This window comes from Aquarana catesbeiana, linkage group LG03, assembly GCF_042186555.1.
Source record: "Aquarana catesbeiana isolate 2022-GZ linkage group LG03, ASM4218655v1, whole genome shotgun sequence".
Taxonomy (NCBI): domain Eukaryota; kingdom Metazoa; phylum Chordata; class Amphibia; order Anura; family Ranidae; genus Aquarana; species Aquarana catesbeiana.
The window spans coordinates 474849627-474871685 of NC_133326.1; the positions used below are offsets into that span (position 1 = coordinate 474849627).

The 22059-nt window shown below is 42.4% G+C and overlaps 1 protein-coding gene across 5 annotated transcripts in view; it reads right to left on the bottom strand.

The window, feature by feature from the left end:
• The window catches only part of FCHSD1 (FCH and double SH3 domains 1), a 194415-nt gene that overhangs the window by 127691 nt on the left and 44665 nt on the right, over window positions 1-22059 (bottom strand). For 2 of the 5 annotated variants that reach the window (XM_073621025.1, XM_073621023.1), the window contains exon 1: window positions 19478-19759. The exons of the other annotated variants lie outside the window; for them this stretch is intronic. The gene's annotated coding sequence lies outside the window, so the exon portion shown is untranslated. Of the gene's footprint in view, window positions 1-19477; window positions 19760-22059 lie in introns of those variants that run through there. 5 annotated transcript variants of the gene reach the window in all.

The following is a 22059-nucleotide window of genomic DNA, read 5'->3' on the forward strand; positions in this document are numbered from 1 at the left end:
ATTTTATTTGAATTTTTTTCTTCCATAACAAAAAAAAAATTTTTTTTAAATAAAAACAAAAAAAAACAAAAAAAAAAAAAAAAAAAAAAACAAACCACAACCTTCCCTTACCTACTCAATTGAGCCAATAAGCCATTAACATTAGCACCACGTTAAGTTCATTATCCAGCGTTTAAACAATTCCTCTATAGGGCTGTATAGGACAGGCTAGCCTGCTCTTCAGACACTACCTCTTTATTGTAAGTTTAAGCTAGAACATGAGGCATCTTTCCATTTGACATTTTTTCAAAAACTTCCAGGAAGCATTTCGTTGGACAGAAGTATATTTTTCAAACATTACATGTTTGTTCAGTTCCCGAATCCAGTCCCCAATGGTAGGAGGATTGGAGGAGACCCAGCAGGAATTAGCTTACGAGTCAAAAAAAGTGATCTTATAATGACCCCGATATCTCGTCCTTCAATGCACCTGATCAAATACAGATCGGTTTGTTCAGATGCTTCCCTGGCTGTACCGGCCACTAAAAGGTTGTAAACCGGAAGCGACAACAAAATCCTTGCCCATTCCAGCTTCATTAGTCACAAGGGAGATCAGGGAATAGATGTTTCTCCGTCTCCTAGTATAACCACTTTTTTTATATATATGTATGCTGGGCAGCAAGTGGTTAAAGTATTCTTTTATTTCAAAGATCACCATAGACTTCCTTTATGAAGATTAAAAAACAGCCTCACACCAACAATCAGAATCTTTGGTAAAAAGTAACCTTGTGTGAAAGTTGTAGGATTTACAAAGCAATATACACATTTGAAAATTGATTAATCCGGATGTACTCACTGCCCAGGTCATTTTTTGAGGCCCTAAAATGCTCGGACAGTACAATTACACCCCTTCCCCCCTCAAATTACCCATTTTGGAAAGTAGACAGTCCAATCTATTTTTTTTTAATTTGTATTTTTGGAAAATTAAGAAATTACAAATTTTTTCCCCCCTACAAAGTTGTAATTTTAGCAAGTTCTCACACAGCATAGGCATACTTACACCCAAAACACATGCTGCTATGCCTCCCAGGTACTGAGATAGCACATGTGAGATTTTCACAGCCTAGCCACACAGGTGGGACCCAAAACACAAAAGGAGAACCTTCAAGCGTTCTAAGAGCAAAATTACATATCTAATTTTCTGACTACTTATCACGTTTTTTGAAGGCCCTGGAGCATCAAGACAGTGGAAACGCCCCCACAAAGTTACCCTATTTGAGAGAGTGAACACCCCAAGCTAAGTTTTAAGATGTATGGCGAGCCTTTTAAAGTCTATTTTTTTATTACAAGTTTTGGAAAAATGCTGAAAAAAAAAAAAAAAAAAAGTTTTTACATACTAATGCCCCGTACACACGGTCGGATTTTCCGATGGAAAATGTGTGGAAAATGTGTGATAGGACCTTGTTGTCAGAAATTCTGACCGTGTGTAGGCTCCACCACACATTTTCCATTGGATTTTCCGACACACAAGTTTGAGAGCAGGATATAAAATTTTCCGACAACAAAATCCGTTGTCGGAAATTCCGATCATGTGTACACAAATCCGACGCACAAAGTGCCACGCATGCTCAGAATAAAGAGATGAAAGCTATTGGCCACTGCCCCGTTTATAGTCCCGACGTACGTGTTTTACGTCACCGCGTTTAGAATGATCGGATTTTCCAACAACTTTGTATGACCTTGTGTATGCAAGACAAGTTTGAGCCAACATCCGTCGGAAAAAATCCTAGGATTTCGTTGTCGGAATGTCCGAACAAAGTCTGACCGTGTGTACGGGGCATTAGAATTACAGCCCAAAACAAATTCTGTACTCCCAAATATGGGGACACCACCATGGATGAACAAGATATTTGGGGGGTACACCTTCACATTAAAGCTGGTGCAGCCATAAGACCATACAATAGAAGGAAAATATTACAGCGCACACATGCAAAAAAACATTCACCTCCAGCAAGGCTAGTTTAAAAACACCTAAACATTCTCAAAAAGACATTTTCAAAAATATGGGGATTTGGTCACACCATATTGCTATATGGTGCTAAGCCCACTTACTGCGACAAAGTACCCCATGATCAGTGGGTCCTACACTATCCATAGATTTGTGAGATGCTGCTTCTCTGAACCATGAGAGCTACACTCTTCTAAATGGGAGAATTTAAAGGTCTCCACCTATGACACAAGTGGACACTAATGAGAGGTACTTAATGAGGGAATAGGGTGCTCCTATCCCAAAAGGATTTGGTCAGAATCCATACAATACACAAACAAGATATTTGGGGGGCACACCTTCACATTAAAGCTGGTGCAGCCATAAGACCATACAATCTGAATTCTCCCATTTAGAAGAGTGTAGCTCTCATGGTTCAGAGAAGCAGGATCTCACAAATCTATGGATAGTGTAGGACCCACTAATCATGGGTACTTTGTCGCATTAAGTGGACTTAGCACCATGTAGCAATATGGTGTGACCAAATCCCCATATTTTTAAAAATATCTTTTTGAGAATGTTTAGGTGTTTTTAAACTAGCCTTGCTGGAGGTGAATGTTTTTTTGAATGTGTGCGCTGTAATATTTTTCTTCTACCACCATGGATGAGACTCACTTTCTGGACTGATGTATGGGACAGTCTCCGTTCCTACAAGCCAAGCAAGCCTACTGGTATGTGGCTGCCCCCAGGAATGCCACATTCAGTAGCCAGAAGGAACAGGAGGCTGAAAAAAAAAAAAAAAAAAAACCCACACACACACACACACACACACACACACGTGTTCCTAGGAGGGCAACTGCCTGCAGGAGATGGCTGGGACTGGTGTCTCACAGGAACATAGTCAGCAGGATGTGCAGAAGGGTCAGTTCAGGCCACAGGCAAAGACCAGTTCAGCAAGCAAAGGATCTGTCCAGGCAGCAACATGGTCAACAAACAGAGCAGGGTCAGTATAGTCGCAGGCACAGGCTTCACTGGTCTGTTGCTGGCTTCCACAGGTGTGGTGACCAGGAACACGGTTGAAGGCACACACTGGTCTGGTGACACTGGAACTGGTGATCAGGAAAGCGGATGCTTGCTGCACTAGTCTGGTGCAATGGCAGTTGAACACTGATTCTAGCTACACTGTTCTGGAGGTGATGGGAAAACTGAATGGCTGCACACTATGAAACAAGGCTAAATATTTACATGTTACTGGGTACACAAAGTATAGCCCAATATGGGGTAATAACTACCTGGAGCTAGCTAAAATTAGTACATGGAGCTAGGTGGAAGCTATATGGTTTACATAATTTGTCACAGATCTTTAAGGACGGGGTCCTGCTATCATTTGCCTCACCACAAGCCCAATATTCATTACCTGCACACATACTCTTACTATATACAGCTACAGCACGCAGTTAGGGTGCAGGGTGATATGCCTGAATGGCGACTATCCTCCACACCTTTTACCTTAATCCAAATGGCAGATAGCGCTAAATGTTTAATTTCACAGTGCTATAATATGCTATTGTCCGAGTTCCATAAAGGGCACCCCAGTAAGGCAACATTGCTCTGGGAGAGAGATAGGTACATGGACAGGCAACCAATGGGAGGAGTACGCATACGAGGCGGTGACGACATGCTCTCTTAATGTGGCCCAAAAGCTACGTCAGATATAGATAGATATATCTATATCTCTAACTACGCTCTCACTATACTCCATTGTTATACAAGATGGGATATAATGCAGACCCTTGTCATAGGTGTAAAAGGGATCATGGGGACTTAACTCACCTGCTATGGTGCTGCCCCAAACTGCACCTCTGGCAGGTAGTAAATACCATATTTATCGGCATATAACATGCACTTTTTTCCCCCCTTAAAATTAGGGGAAAAATGTGGGTGCGTGTTATACGCCGATTGTGAGCGGAGGAGCGAGTGCCGCCGATATGTATACATAGCCGAGTGTACTCGGCTAGTTCCACTCACAGTCACGCCCAGTCCCGCCCTATGATGGACATAACACAGGGACTGGGCGTGACTGAGCGGAGCTATCCGAGACTAGCCGAGTACACACGGCTGTGTATGTATATGGGCGGCACGCGGCTCCGCTCAGTCACGCCATTGGACCGGTGTAATGTCCATCATAGGGCGGGACTACGAGAGGAGCCGAGATACACAGGACCAGCTCTGTGCATCTCGACTGCGCCATTTTCAAACTGCAGTGACACTGACAGGTCACTGCAGTTTAAATGCAGCACCGACAAGGCTGCAGATGGACGCTGTGCAAGGCTGCAGATGGACACTGATAAGGCTGCATTGATGGGCATTTGAATGCAAGTTTTTTTTTCCTTAAAATTCCCTCCTAAACTTGGGGTGCGTGTTATACTTAAATACGGTACAATAAATATGGTCTTCAAGGTGAAAATTCCACTGGACCCCAAGTGCTGTATACTAAACATATTGGAGGAGGTTGTTGAGTTACATCCAAGGCTATCCAAGGATATCCTCCACTCTCCTGCATTATAATCTCACATGCAATACAAAGATATCTCCATGTGCAGTAATCCAGTAAAATATATAAAAAAAAAAAAAAAAAAAAAAAAAAAATGAAAAACACAGCAGTACACTTACATCTAAAACTGAAGTGTTCAACTGCACATATATCAAGGACTTCTGGTTGCGGCCAAGACTGGAAGTCCTTGATATATGTGAAGGTCACCCCTAGGACCCATTTACTAAAGTAAACAAAATGTACACTTCACCCAGACAAAACAGATGCAGGGCAATTCTGAAATGTTGGTGGCTAAAGCTGCTACACAAACTGGACTTCAACTAAACGGCTATATATTCCATTAGCTTAAAAGGGCAACTGCAGCAATGTGCTCTCATACACCATTTTCTAGAACCACTGTAGAATCTTGCTATTCCTGTTGCATTCTCCATAATGAAAAAATTGCTGCAACATTCAATAGGTTCATCACAATCTTCTAGTGAGTGCAACATTTAAAATGGACCTAATCACTGTCAGGAATACCAAAAGGATAGAGGCCAAAGACTAATGGACACCAACACAATTTTTTTTTTTTTTAGGTAGACAGACCCTACAAGTTACATCCTCCTTTACCAAACTACAGCCTAAGCAGCAAACATTGGAGGTTCCACTTGTGGGCTGTAGAGGTTGGATGTCACAACTATATAGTAATGGTGGTTCAGGGAATGTATTAGACACTATTAGAATTCTTGCGAAATTATAAAATAAGGCGCTATACATGTTTATATATTAAAAAAAAAAAATTATATTATATTTAATTTATATTTATATGTTTTGCTGAGAATGGCGAAATATATGTCAGAGCGGAGGATCTGTCATTTCCATGTCCATATTTGATACCCCACACCAGGCTTTGCACCTTCAAAGTGAGACGTGGAAAGCACGCTACCCCCAGGGATCAGCTGACACACACGTTGTTTACACCTAGTGCAGGGCACCATCACATGTGAGTAACCGCTGCTGTTTTTACTTTATTAAAAATTACTGCACTATGAGACTTTCATCTGTGTCTCCTGTGGAGTCATTTTTTACATTCTAGCTCCTTCCTGAGTGGCCATTGGAGTGGATTTATGCCATTAGTGGAACCAATCTGGTGTTCCCAAAGTGTTATTTGACCATCTTCATACTGAGCACTCGTGGTGGAAGATCTAGAAGTTTCATCTCAGAGTATTCCGTTTTGGTGTTGGGATTTATTCACTTGTGGACTTTATGCTTGCTTATTTTCTCATTAAAAGCGGGATTCCGGCCTGAAAAAAAAAAAAAAAAATTAAAAGTCAGCAGCTACAAACACTGTAGCTGCTGACTTTAAATAAGTACTTACCTGTCCTGGGTGCCCGCGATGTCGGTCGCCTGAGGCCGACCCGTCCCTCAGCTCTCAGGTCCCGGCACCACCATCCTAGGTAAGGGAAACAGGCAGTGGAGCCTTGTGGCTTCACTTCCAGTTTCCTACTGCGCACACACACGAGCGCTCCGCTCTCTGAATGGCCCCATGGTGTTCTGGGAACACACACAGTTCCCAGAAGACAACGGGGCCGCTCACCGAGGAAAAGAACACGCCGCGGAATAGGAAGAGGCAGATTAGGAAGACTGCCTAGCAACAAGGGTTTAGGAAAGTTTAAAAAATTTTTTTTTTCAAATTTTTTATTTTTTAGGATTTTTGGTGATTTTTTTTTTCAGGGTGGCCCTCCACCTTAAGGTGCACATTTGAGTCTGATGCAGTGTTTTCTTTATGCCAGTTTTTTTTTTTTTATAGGAACATGTATAGCGCCTTATTTTATAATTTCAAACAGTTCCAGTGATTTGTTCACTTTAAAGGGGACAGTGGTTTATATGTTCTCATCCCCACAAGGCGCCTTTTTTTGGTACACTTTTTTTGTATAATGCCACGTACACACATTCCGACAACAAAATCCATGTATTTTTTCCGACGGATGTTGACTCAAACGTGTCTTGCATACACACGGTCACACAAATCTTGTTGGAAATTCCGAACGTCAAGAACGTGGTGACATACAACACGTACGACGAGCCGAGAAAAATGAAGTTCAATAGCCAGTGCGGCTCTTCTGCTTGATTCCAAGCATGCGTGGAACTTTGTGCGTCGGAATTGTGTACACAATCGGAATTTACGACAAAGGATTTTGTCGGAAAATTTGAGATCCAGATCTGAAGTTTTGTGCGACGGAAATTCCAACGGAAAATGTCCGATGGAGCCTACACACAGTCGGAATTTCCAATAAGCTCCTATCGAACATTTTCCGTCGGAAAATCCGATCGTATGTACGGGGCATTAGAATTCTTACGTGGGTCAGCTTATATTTCTATCCCTGACCTGTCTGAGAAAAAGCATCTAAACCTCTAGATAAGCTTAATGATCCGCTGACTCTACTGTCCTACAAGGACTGCACATCCATATAAATAGAACTGGCATCTGAGAAATCTACCTTACCTGGCATTGTACTATTTTTAAAATGCTTTTATAGCTTCAGTAATTGCGTCCATTATGTACAAACTGAAGACAATATGCTTTTAGTGCACAAGGCAGCTGTAGCATCTGCTATGCACTCCTCTCCTCCACCAATTTCAGGTGCTCATTATGATTGGCAAATTGAATAAAGTTCTATGGAAAAGCATGACAAGGGGACATTGCAACCTGTCATCTTTTCTGCATACTCAAACTGATTAAATAATAAAGCGTACCTAAACTGAAAAGCAAATATATTGCAATTTAAGGCTGGCCATGAATGCCTTGTATTTTTTCGATCAGCCAGAGGGCCAATTGGGAAAAAAAGTGAACGGATTCCCCCATCCACATATGTGAGGTGGACAGAAGAACTCACCACTGTGCCATTTTATGCTGCCAGCAGGATTCCACTGTCAGAATACACAGCCTCTGATCAATGTTTTCCAACAGTCCTGTTCACTGTAAGTTGATTGCTAGCTTGACTTCTGTTGAGCAGCAACAGCCATAGATGGACTGAAATTTGCAGCTCAATAGTACGTCGATGTAGTTAAGTTGGTTCTCTTTTCAAGTGTTCCTCTGGATTTTCACCTGGTGATCATTGTTCCAGGGTGACAACACTCACCATACTATATCTATGCAGGTGTAGGATTGTCACCCCAGGCTGTTCTTATTTGGAGTACAAACAGCCTTTTCATCTGTTATTGGGGAAGATGTTCTGCAGTTCCCAGAAGATAGCTGGGAAAGCTGATAAACCCCGTTTGAAATATCAGTTAAAGTGGAGTTCCACCCATTTTTACAACGCTTCAGCATCCCTCGCTAAACTGTACACTTCCTCTGACACTGCCGTTGCGATGGAAACTGACCTGAAACGTATTACACTGCTTGTGCTGCACTGAGCATATGCAAGATCTGCAAGGATGAGATCCAGGAAGAAATACAGTCTGGCTTCAGATGCCCACACTTAAAGCGGGGTTCCACCCAAATTTTGAACAATATCTCTATGCATTCTCTTCTTTGCCTAGATGCTGACATGCTGTGTAAAAAAATTTAAATCACCGTAATTACCTTTTTTTTCTAATCTTCTTAGCACTTCCTGGTTTTCCTCCCATGGGAGTAGGCGTGTTTCTAGCCTCTCCCAGACCTCCCACAGTCCCCTGGGAGCTAGTCTCAGGCTTCCCAGCATGCATTGTGCAACAGCGTCATCACAACATCTCGGTGAATGCTGGGAGCACAGCATTCACCGCATCCAGGAAATACATGCTTGTGGGCTTCAAATGCCCACAATGAAGATGGAAACCGCCTTCAGTGAATTTTATAAGTTATTCTTTACAACGAAATCGGACACAGGCGGACTTATTACACAGAACATGTGAGTAGATAATCATGAGAAGAAAAGTTTGTGAATGAACTAAAAAAAAAAAAAAAAACGATAGATAGGTGGACCCCCGCTTTAAGATGGCCACGGCCTGCTGTAAGTTTATAAAATAAACTACTGCTATAAACTAACAAAACAGACCTTAGTTTACAGACTAACTTTACTAGAATACATTAAGCTTGTGTATTATAGGGGTATTTTTATTTAAAAAGTATAATTTCGACCAGAACACCACTTTAAGTACAAAGTTACAAGAACATATTTACCTGTAGCAACAGCAAATTTTCTTTATCTGCCAAAGACATTGATCGAAAAAGACTGGTAAGCTGCAAAATTTTAACATTTTGTTCTTGGGTTAAGATTTGAAGATTGATTGCTACAAGTTACTGCAGAGCAGGACAAGTGCTGGTCACAAAGCTACCATGTCAGATTTGTTAACCAGGTGAAGGTGCACTCCCTATGCACAGGTACTATGTACCATGCCCTAGCAAGACTGCCCCCCCTACCCACTGGCCTGCACTCACATTCTGCTGGGCCTAAGATTATGTCATCTGTACCCTTACTACCCAAGTGGCCACAAATAGTTCTAATTTGCTTGGTTACAGCAGATGCATACTATGCCCAAGTCCAACTAAACCATGCCCGACTACCTCTGTCAAGTGGGAGATGGGGGAATGATACCAAACATACTTGGAACAATACATACACCCTGAAGCTCTAAGCCCCGGTTCACACTAGGGGCGGCACGACTTGCAGGTCGCCTCACCGAGGCGACCTGCACACGACTTCCAGGGCGACTTGCAAAACAACTTCTGTATAGAATTCTATGCAAGTCGCCCCAAGTCGCCCCCAAAGTAGTAAAGGAACCTTTTTCTAAGTCGGAGTGACTTGTGTCGCTCCTATTAGAACGGTTCCATTGTACAGAACGGGAGGCGACTTGTCAGACGGCTAGGTCGCCTGACAAGTCGCCCCTGTGTGAACCGGCACTAACTGAAGTGTGGTCATGAACATTTATACACAAACTGGCCAAACAAGAGGCAAAAATTAACTCTTGCAAATCGGGATCTGCATATTTAAATCATGCTGGTGTTCTGGAAACCCAAGACAGCAGAGCTGTTTCTGTAGTTGCATTACTAAAATAGGAATGAGACGTAATGGCACTTCTGTATAAATCATTTGTATGATCAACTGAAAAACAGAGAAGGCAACATCATGCAGGGAAAAAAAAAAGTTGTTCACATTAAGCCTTGGTTCACACTACTGCAATGCAATGTACTGTGAATTTGATCTTTTGTCCTGTGTCAGGTACGAAATTTGCCTTGCGTTTGGAGGTAGACAGGTGCAAATTTACCGCAAATTCAGGAGGCAGACAGTGAACAATTCGCAGAGGTGTGAACTGTGTGCTGCGAGTTTACTGCAAGTTCAATTGAAGCCTATGAAGATAAAATTTGCACTGCACCATAGGAATTCGCATCGCATTCAACACGCACAGGACCCTTTTTTTCCTCTCACCAAATTCGCAATGCATAGATGTAAACTGAAGAGAAGGAATACTATGCTTTTTACATGACCTGCGAATCTGTGTTCCTAAATGCATCAAACCCGCTGTAAATTCGCATCAATGTGAACCCAGGCTAAAGCTGCCCTCAGCACCACATACTTGCTTTCCTTTGGTTTCCCAACCATTTTGCCTAAAGCAGTTGTATACCCTTTTAATTTTCACCTACAGGTAAGCCTAACCTGTATATTTTAGGAGAATGTCACTTTGCATGCAGCCGCTGACGTCAGCTGCGCATGTGCTGTGAAGGCCAGGCAGACGCTGCCAGACCTAGCCACAGAGAATACTCCCGCACGCATGCGCAGGAGTGACGTCATCACAGCTCTGGCCACTCACAGAGCTGAAGCCGTGAACCCGGAAGAAACGCAGAGAGCAAAATGTCAGCTCCTCCGGCGTGGACTGGGATGCTATACAGGGACCTTGTTCTAAGGCGCATACTAGCTCATTATGCCTTTCAGGGGTTTTTTCCCCCCATGTGCGGGTATACAACCGCTTTAAAGTGGAGTTCCAACAACATATTGATTTTTTAAAATGCATATCTTAGCATCATAATATACACCAATGGCACTTATGATTTTAATAAATTACGCCGCTACATTTAATATTGAGATCAAAAATTACCTTATATTTTTCTATCTTGGCAGTTCCCATCCTGCTTGTGGGCATGTGAAGCCCACAAGCATAATCTTCCAGGATACGGTGCTGCTGAATGACCAGCATGCACCGCCTGTTCTCATGCACAGTATGCAAAGCTCACAGCGATGAGAGGAGACGATCCACACTGACTCCTGGGAAATATGACACAAAGCTCCCAGGAGACAGTGCACCGCCGGATATAACGGAGATATCTGCGGGAGGCAGAAGGCAGAAGCGACATGGAAAAGCTTACAATCTAGGTAAGCTAACAAAAAAAAAAAAAAAAAAAAAAAAAAAAAAGTTTATAAAGTGGGTGGAACTCCAGTTTAACTGCCAGGTGCAAGTAAATAAAGCCCTGGGTAAGCTCTGTGTCCTGTTGGTCAGTGCTCACACAGCGATGAGGACCATTTCCCATCCCCCCCACTGGGCCATTCACCAAACACCAGTGCCGTCACATAAAGAGTATTAAGCTGCATGTTCCTCCTATAGCCAAAAGTCCCAGGCATTTCCCCAGAGGCTGAAGGGAGAAAAACCTACTGCTGCTGTTATTCTCAAGGAAATCAGGGGCCATCAATACTCATACCATACAAGGAGTACTATTCTAATCTATAAACATTAAGGCCCCTTTCACACTGAGGCGCTTGTAAACTGCCAGTAAAACACTGAGAACTTTTGAAGAGCTTTCCATTCATTTCAATGGAGAGGGGCGTTTTTTTCACCACCCTACCAGCGCACTGCCCCAGTGTGAAAGCATTCATTGATTTGAATGAAAATAGGTTTTCATGAACTTTTCAGGCGCTTTTGCGTGAAAGCACCTCAGTGTGAAAGGGGTCTTAACCACTTCAGCCCCGGAAGAATGTACCCCCTTCCTGACCAGAGCACTTTTTGGGATTCGGCACTGCGTCACTGACAATTGCGCAGTCGTGCGACGTGGCTCCCAAACAATATTGACGTCCTTTTTTTCCCACAAATAGAGCTTTCTTTTGGCGGTATTTGATCACCTCTGGTTTTTATTTTTTGCGCTATAAAAAAAAAAAAAAAAAAAAAAAAAAAAGCTTTTACTTTTTGCTATAATAAATATCCCCCAAAAATATATATAAAAAAAAAAAAAAAACTTTCCTCAGTTTAGGCCGATACGTATTCAACTTTTTTTTTACCAAAATTTAAAAATCGCAATAAACATTTATTGATTGGTTTGCGCAAAAGTTAGTGTCTGAAAAATAGGGGGATAGTTTTATGGCATTGTGGCGGCGATCAGCGATTTTTATCGTGCGGACACATCAGACAAAATTGACACATTTTTGGGACCATTGGCATTAATACAGCGATCAATGCTATAAAATTGCATTGATTACTGTAAAAATGTCACTGGCAGTGAAGGGGTTAACCACTATGGGGCGGCGAGGGGTTAAGTGTGTCCTGGGCAGTGATTGTAACTGTGGGGCGGATGGGCTAGCAGTGATATGACACCGATTGCTGCTCCCGATGACAGGGAGCAGACGGTCGGTGTCCTGTCACTGGGCAGAACAGGGAGATGCTGTTTACATCGGCATCTCCCCGTTCTTTAGCTCCGTAACACGATCGCGGGTATCCCAGCAGCGATCGAGTCCGCGGGTACGGTCATGGAGCTCACCACAGGCACGTCGGCGTGCGTGCACGGCAGGAAATTCAAAGTAACGTACAGGTACATTACTTTGCCCAGCCGTGCCATTCTGCCGACGTATATGTGCTGACAGCGGTCGGCAAGTGGTTAATTGAAATATGTTTAGACCTATAAGTGCTTTTAAAGTGAACCTGCATTACTCTGCACAGGTAAAATTGCAGTAAGCTTAAAAAACCCATTTAGCCTTAGTTCACAGGGCCATGCTTGTGTACACCTGTGTGCCAGTGCCATGTATCTGCAGGTCTATTCCTGTCAAATGGGATGCATAAGCTGCAAGGACACAGCCACTATTCCCAATTTGACATCCACGTGTGGGTGTTGGTGTTCACCATGAATGAGACTGTCTGCACACAAATGCATGGATTACCTGTGCAGGCAAAACTGTCCCTCACATGGATGTACGCTTTCATACACTTGTGTGAATGAAGCCTTTGCCTGCACTGGCTGTAATACCAGGGCTGTTAGACATCACAGAGCCCCGTACGGCCTACCTGGCAGGGCCTCCCCCCACAAAAATATAAAATTATATTTTCACTAAAATGCCACGGGCACAATGATATGCTTCACAGCCACAGCAGACATACCCTCATCGAACCAGACCCATTCAAGTGAATAACCTTGCTCTGCAAGCGCCCCACAGCCAAAGCACATTTGAAGGTCCTTTTATATTTTTACATTCTTTAGCATTGTATTTTTTTCACATTTTTTTAACTGCCCTTCTGGGTGGGCTTTGGTGAAATATCAGGGGGCTACACAGACCCTCGATGTCTCACATTTGAGAGAAGAGATTGAGGACAAAGATTCATTAGTCCCTTTCCCTACAGCTGCACTGGACAGTGAATGAAAGGGAAGAACTTGGAGGCTTCATGTTCACTCACAAACCAAAGCATACTAAACAGTTTACTATGCTTCAGTGATGAATGGACAGAGATCAGCGCCAATGGTTCAGTGTTCACTCAGAAAAGGAAGGGATCAGTAAATATGCCATATTTACTGGTCCCTTCCTTTTCTGAGTGAACACAGTGAGCCATTGGTACTGATCACCATGTCCACTTCCCACTCGGCATCCTGAAACTGATCCCCGTGTGCCTGCAGCAGCTGCCGGAGGGAAAGGAGGGAAGCCTGCAGTGTGCAGATCCAAGAACCGATACCCCTGCAGTGCAGCCAAAGAGGGGGGGGAAAAAAAAAAAAAAAAAAAGAGCAGAAACTGACAGCACTGCCAAAAAAACACGACCACCGCATTCCGTGGCGCGGCACTAGAGCTGTAAAAATGCACAAAATTGCCACACCTGCATTTATTAGCTGCAAAAAGTTGATTGGACACAGTAATCTCTGTAAAAACAGGAAATTCCTGTCTGGACATTAGATTACCCAAGAGTCCTTTGCACAGCCATAAGACATGGAGCAAGAAAGGAAATAAGCAAGTCTATTTTCCTTGAATGCATTGTCTGTTTTTGTGTAATGTAAATGAAGATTGCATATTAAACCCTTGTTTTCCACGTTATTTTAGGCAAAACTTTACAGGGCCGTTGGAAATTGCTACACAATCATGTCAGGAGGGACCTGACGGACGAAGAGAAGGCAGCACGTAGTGGAGCACCAGCGCCTGACAAAAGACCTAATGTCTACCACAATAATTTGACGTTCTCACGCCAAAATATGATAAACAGCAGACCGTAAGTTTTTTTTTGTACATTGCTTTTCAGGTGGTATGTTCCATGGCTATTGTTTAAGTTTATACATTTTGTATTGTCTGCAGGACAACTTCTAACATTGCTAGACAAAGAGGTGGCTGCAGAAGAGGCAGAGGTTGACAGATCCACCAGTCCCATGGTGAGTACTGGCAATCCATCTCCACATGCAATGAGTGAGGGAAGTGTTCAGTGCACAGATGAGGTAACTGCTTATGTCTGCCTGTCCATCTCATTGTCTGTCTATGTACATGTCAATGTAAACATTTTTGTTCTTTCAGGAATCCAGGGCCTTGGAATCAGCGTCGACTGTCAGTCAAGAATGTGGCATGGTCATGGCCGTTAGACGAGGGGCAGCTGCAATATCGAGGTAGACAATAGGGTGCTAGCACTGCTGCAGGAAGTGCGGCAGGAGATGCGCAGTGTGGATGCATTTTTGGATACCAGCAACCCACGCGCCTCCTTCTGTCGCAGCCTATACCACATCCTGGAGGACATTGGGGGAGACCAAGAGAAGCATTGTATGGATGGCATTTATGGTATTGCTAAGCAATACTGACAAGCAAAACTAAGTGGTGGGCCACGTCCATTGTGATCCATATAATGCTTCTCATGATCCCCCAATGGCCCCCGGGACCTCAGCAGTGCTAGCACCCCCCTCTCAATATCAGCCCCCTCCTCAACGCCAACCACCTATCCCATCCCAGACCTCATGGTACACCCCCACACTCCTACGGTGAATTTTCACCTCCCACATTTTCATCCCTCATATCCTGTCCCCCGCTACCTGCAGGATTGTTTGCATGATCGCCAGCCCAAAGTATTACCCCGTCCCCAATTCCCACATCCCCATGGTGAGCAAGCATCCACCCCTATCACCAGTTGTGATCCCAACCCTTTTATTTTTGTTAAATATCTTTTGTAAAAAAAAAAAAATAAAAATATATATACCACCTTATATAAAGTATTAACAGCGCTAAAGATGAATAAGGAATTCACCAATATGATGTGTCGTATAGTGCAAAAGTCAACCGTTTCAAATGAAAACGTATTGAGTAATGAAACACATTGACACCAGAAAGTACTACAAGCCTTTAAAAATCCATTGGAGCAGCCCTTGGATGGTGCACTCTGATTTAGAAGCCGACTTTCTATTGACGTCAACTATATACATGGAACTGTCATTGGAATGTTTTGCTATACCACTTCTATTATGCTCCATAGATATTTTGGACAGAGTCACTTGTTTTACACATTAATTTTTTTTTTTTCACTTTTATGCTCGTATATTGTATTTTTTATTGATGCCCTCATCAGCTACATTTTTTGAACTTCCAATGGCAGTGTGTTTAATAGTTTTATACACATTTTTTTCATCCGATTGTACATATTGGATTTTTAAAGGCTTGTAGTTCTTTCTGGTGTCAATGTGTTTCATTACTCAATACGTTTTGCGTTGAAACAGTTGACTATTGCACTATACGACACACAATATTGGTGAATTCCTTATTCACCTTTAGCGCTGTTAATACTTTTATATAAGGTGGTATATATTTTTTTTTACATTATCTTAATTTGTTTTTTTATAACAGCAGCTTTAAGTGCTTAGACATTTATTTTTTATCCATTTTGAGCACTGGGATCAGAAACTTTCATCACTTCTGATATTTTGTTCCTAAATACCTTTTTTGACTGAAAATAAATTTGTTCAATTTGTGTTTTATATGATGCACAACATTACTTCTTTGCACTCTGCTTGCCCTGCAAGCAGAGTGCAAAGGACTCTTTCGCACTCTGCCTTCGGACAAGCGTATGCTAGCCCTTTGTGGGCTTAGCCTACACTTGACCCGAAGGCAGAGTGCAAAGGACTCAAAAAGGGCTAACATACACTTGTCCAAAGGCAGAGTCAAATGGACGTGAACAATCATTGAAAAATGGAAAGAAAAAACTTCAATTTTGAAATGCTTTATTTAAAAAAACACACAAGAAAGCTAGATGTATTCCAATTTTTTTTTTTTTTTTTCCACACAATCATTCTGCCATGATACCTCTCCATCAGGGGATTCAAAAAATTCAGCAAATTGGTTTTGAATGCTCATGACACGTGCCGTTGACTGCAAGTCCATAAATTGGACCCTCTAAACTTGGTTACTGGGATCCTGTTCAACATTGAGTCATTCCTCATGTAGATGACGTCCGAAGGCCAACTCACGAAATATGCAGGCGTCACCTTTGCTTCCATATGCTTCCACAGCCACACAAATTTAAGATGTGCATCAGACAGTGCCAGGAGGACCACCAAAAAATATTTTTTGTAGTTAAAATATGATGATCCAGAGAGGGGAGGCTTCTTCACCCTGATGTTTCCCATCAAGGGCACCGATACAATTTGGGAACTGAGTTTTCTCCCAAAAAGTGTCGACAACGGATTCCCAGATGTCTTCTGTGGGCTCTGGCATTACAATTTCAGGCAACTCTCATATTGCCACACGTTTCCTTTGTTATTTTGGACACCATTGAGGCCCATGAGGAAGTAGTGATGCAACAAGGCATAAAACTTTGTCCTGTGGCAAGGAACCTAAGATAACAAAAATTTAACAGATTAAAAAAAAAAAAAAACCACCACATAAAAATAAGCCCCAACCCTTTCCCCATCTCCTAACCCATACGTGTATTGCACTTACCTGAGTGTCACTAGCAGCCGTTCCTCCGGTGACACAGAGCTCCGCATCACAGTGTCCATCCTCATCAGCCTTGGCCTGAGCCTCTCCAACAGTTCATCAAAGAGCGGCACCGACATCCTTGTAAAGTTAAGGAATTTTGTCAGATATGAGCACAGTTGGGACTACATATTGGCAAAGTACCCCGTAGACAACTGATGGGATACCATTGGATGCACCCAAAATTGATGTCTGCTGCTTCTCTCCTCCTCCCGTTTCCGCAAGACAATCAGAAGGATTGCCTCATCTATCTTCTGGACAACAGGATCCATATTACTCAGAAAAATCCACAAAAATGAAAAGATTCCAACAGACTCTGAAATGCTCTCTCCTCTCGCTCTACTACCAAAATGGCACCAACACATGCTCTGTAACATATTTTCTTTGGTTTCTGTGGCATTGTGGGAAATTTGGGAGTGCATATAGCCGAGAGATGTGTTCTTTAAAACGCTACTTAACGCCCAAAAACGCTAATGCAAAACGAGGTAAAAATTGCGTTTTTAACGCTGCTTTTTAGCCCTTTTTTTAAAACGTCCGTGTGCATGTAGCCTAAGAGTCACAAATGTCAGCAATAAGGCAGTACAGCCGGCCCTGCTGCTCAGTAGATGCCAGCACCCCCCTTTTTGGGACGGGGCTGAGCACAGGTACAGGAGGGCTGGCTATACTGCAAAACATGCATACATCAACAAAGTGGTAAGCTGCTTATATTGCTTCTGTTAAAAAACTGTTTATAACATACAAAAAAAGGAGCAAGTGCAACAGGGGCCGCCCCCTTGAACTTTTAACACCACTTTTAACACCAATGAACCAACACATAGACGTCGTCTATATATTAATTGGTTCATTGGTGTACTTTTTGTATATTTTAATGTGATCGTTTATGACCACAAAATTTATCAGATACTATGTACTCAATAAAAGTGGCACATGGTTGCCTTTTATTCACTCCATTACCTTTATTTCTGCCTTAAAAGTCCAAGGGGGCGGCCCCTGTTGCACACTCCTTTTTTTCTCATGTTTTAAGGATGTTGGCAGTCCTACACATTTAATTCCCATACATAACCTACTCTGTTTATACCATACCCCAATTTAGAACCAGGGATAACATTGCATAGAGGTCTGTTCCTCTATGCAATGCAGGCAGAGCATGGCTGGTGGGAGGGGTAAGCACAGCGCTGCACAGCTTCCTGAAAACATTACAGAACACTTTTCTCAAGAGCCTTCAACCTTGACGCAAGCAGTAGGTTAACTCTTGGGAGGAGTTCTGCAAATCTCAATGCCTTGATGGGTGGGTGTCAGCCTGCAGGTGTGGATGTAACTAGGAAGGTTACATCTGCATTATGACCACCCTGGGTAACACCCAAATGTATGCTCAGTCTTCAAAATTGAAAGAACTGAAGTCCAATGAAAGGGATAGGTCAGCGATTATAAGGTTGGGGACAAAGGGCAGATGCAGGATGGTCTTCAGCCAGCTATTAAGACTAACTCAGACATTCTGCAGCCAAAAAAAAAAATTGATTTAAAAGCAATTTTATTTTTATCAAATTTATTTTAATAAAATGCTTTTAAAGTAAAAATCTAAAGCTAGCTTTTTATTTATTCAGCATGAAATTGAGCTTAGATGTGTAGCATGAGGCTGTATATTTTGCAATATTTACATTTTTGGTAAACTCACTCAATGAATCCAAACTCTGCAAGCTGAGATAACATGCCCCACATTGATGCATTCACACAATTTCACAGTAATCATGAGATAAAACAAAGTTCAGGAATATGCCTTTAACCGATTGTTTTGCAAATCTATGTACACTACAAACTGTACGATTGAATTGGTTCTGATATTGCGGTTTTACTAACCTGACAGCTTATTCTAAATAGGAAACCTTCATTTTGTTTGCAAATATTAAAAATTCTAACTACAAGCAAAAAAAAAAAAAAAAAAAAAAAAAAGTCCTTACATTTAAAGAGAACCTGTCATTTCAGATTCACCATGGCAGGGCCTGTTAGTGGGTATCCACCCCCCTTCTGCCACCATGTCCCTTCACCTTGTTGTGGCACTGCTGCATCAGACTTTGTCCCATTAAAGTGAATAGGACTGTCAGGGAGTCAACAGGGGGTCAGAGAAGGAGCCGCTGCAGGACAGGCAGTTCTTTAAAAATTATGATTTAAATCAAGCCTTTTAACTGGCGATTTAAATAGACTTGCTTTAAATCAAACCCACCCCGGCCAAAGGCAAAGTTGGAGTTCAGCTTTAAACCCAAAAAAGTAATATATTGCAGCTTACCAATCAGTTGTTGTGGCTGTTAGTTTCCTTTTCTTAGGCCATGGGGAAAACCCATGGTGATCTGGCCAGTAACACCAGTATTGGAGTGCCCCCACAGGGCGAGCACAGGGGGCACCTTTGGCTAGCGGCATTGTCAGTCTGGGGGGAGGGGAGTGTTATATGTACTAGCAGATTAAAATGCACTAACAAATTGAAGCTGAACTCTAAGCAGTTACAGCAAACTTTTCCTTTTGGCATAAAGGTTTTACATAAACAAATTAAAGCCAATCATAGTAAGCACCCCTGCTAGCGTTCAATGGTTTGTTTCATCCCTGTAAAATGGATACATCAAGAAGAGTGCATAAATAATCAGTGCTGAGCTACTAAAAATACAATGTGCATAAACAATACAAGGAAGACATGAACTAAATATTCCAGTCCATGAAAAAGGATGAGTAAAACAGGAGACAGAAAACAATCTACCATTCATGTAAGATGATCCAAATAAACTGTGCTCATGCTCTCCTCCACCTGTGTATTAGGCTGCTCACCTCAATTTGACCCGTTTCACCAGTGGATGAAATGAAGCCGTTCCCCCTCTGGGAATATCACAAGGGACTAACGTAAAGCTGACACCGGAAGTCCTCAATTCCACACACTTCCTCTAAGTGGTTGATAAGCTCTCCAAGTGTCCAACGATCAGCATATGTATAAAAAAACAGAATGCAAGATCTAGTGTTCTGCTTAAAACCAATTTATTCCCATAAAAGAGGAGTCAAACATACTCACAAATAAGGCACAATAAGCCGTGCTAGCTGTACAGGCATAGATACAAATCAAATTGTATAGCCGCGTCATGACATCAGCACGTGGGCTCTGTCCCCTATATGGGTATTGTCAAGGCGTAGACTTCTTCAGTAGGAGCAGCTACAATTTTTTATTCACTGTCACACTGTCATTTAGGATTTGAGTGCGCTGATTTCAGTTACATCAAGAGGAGAGCTTTTTTCTTCAAAAGGAATAGACTTATTAGCTGGATAACCAAGTGAAAAACGAAGAAAGCCTAAAAAACTACACTGAAAGCAGCCATCACATCTAAGAAATGGTAAGCTGCAATATAATAAAGGCTTGCCCTTGGGTTTAATACAACTAAGTCAGAACACCAGATTTGCATACTTGTCGGTTGCACCGATTCCAAAAAGTACTGAAGACACTAGATAGATAACTATCACAATCACCACAAGGTGGTGCAGCACACATCCAGTCAGGTTTCCTTTAAAATGTTATCAAATCATTTGTCATATTTTTGAGGAAGGAAATTCAGCAACAAAGATCACCCTTCTAGAAACACATGAACATAAAGAGGACATTAAGTCACGCATACCAAAATGCACAGCAAGGTGCAAAGTACACAGCACATTCATCTACAAAATCCAATCCAAATACCCAACCAATTTGGCTTCACTAAACTATAATTTGCACTAGTTGCAATGGGTTATTGGACTTTCCATATTGCCATTAACCTTTTCAGCAGTTACATCATTTTAACTAACACATCAAAATGTCCAAACAAACCCAAAGGCATCTTTAACCTTTTAGACCAAATGGACTGTAGTAAACTTCCTCAAACAACTTCTGTTCATGGAAGACTGCTTTAAGAGAATTCAAAAGCTGGAAAAGCGTGTCTGCAAATCTGCTATGTGTTTAGAATAGGGTTCAGAACAGCCATCATAACTTGTAGAGTTAGTTAATAAGAGTATTATGAATGTAATGAGCTCTATGGCAGAAACAGGAGTTTCCCTGAAATTAAAAAAGTGTGGTAGAAGGCACTAGGTGCCTTCTCCAAACCATAAAACCCTCCCCTGGCATCTGATCCCCAGCTGGATGCTGGAATAAATTGACTTTCTAAAAATGGGGAAATCCAGGTATTGGGGAACACGGCACTCCCCCCACCTCCGATTCAGCACTTAGTGCTATGGCATCCTAACACTGGACTTCAGAATGGTCACATAGGAGCAGAAAGGGTATATACCTAGCCCTGTGTAACTTCCAAGTCCATTTTAGAGATACTTTTGGGCCCTCCAGCAGTGGACTGGGTGTCAAAGGAGAGCAGGAATTGTAAAGTAAGCATTCTGTGGAGCCTTTTACCATACTTCCAGTTAGCTTCCATATCTGACAGTCCTTTTAACCCAATTGTGGCTACTGTGTGTTCACAACCAAAGACACCTCCATCAAAGTACACAGCCACAGCATATAAGTAGCTTGCCCTTATTTGCCCTACTTGTGCGCGCACACACACACACACACCTTACACTTGTTGGCAATTCCCTGCTGTCAAAATGACAGCCAGCAGTTGTGTAAATAGAGCCACTGTAGAAGCGGATAGAACCCCTTCACCTAAGGCAAAATGATTAGATCAGCAGGGGATCTGTTCGCTGACCAGAGGGGGGCAGCAGGTCTGTGTCCGCCAAGTTTATGCAGAGTGGATATGGACAGAGCCCACTGTTCCATGGACTGGCAGGTGTAAACTGACTCCGCTGTCCATTTACAATCAACAGCCCTCTGATCTAGGGGAAAAAAAAAAAAAAATTACATTGTTCATATTTAACCATTTGTTTACCCCAATTCTTCTGCTTCTCAATACAATTTCCCTGATTTTTTATTTCTATTTTCCTAAACCATTAATATTTACTTTTTTCATTTCATCGTCGTGTGTCCACCTATATCCACCCACATCTGGTGGATTCATGTTTAGACTGAAGGAATAAGGCCTTGTTTACATGGGGCGCACTAAAAGAATACACCTGTGGAGGGCCACGTTTACCTGCACAGGGATGCACAGGTGACCCCTGCATCCCCATGCTGGGAGTGAATTGGGATGCAGTGGCTGCAGACAAAATGTTGCTCCCACTCTAGCATCCATGTGGATGCACAGCCCCGAACTGTGCAGGTAAACACACCCTCCATGGGAGTATGCCTCATGTGAACAAGACCCAAGTTTCTGTTTAAGCTCACTTCTCCTGACTTGACCGAATGGTGGATGCACAATTGCTTATATCCAGTCAGCTACGGGGTTTACATGGATATAATTTTCCTCCATCGCATCTGTATCCATTCTGAGATTTCCTCCACA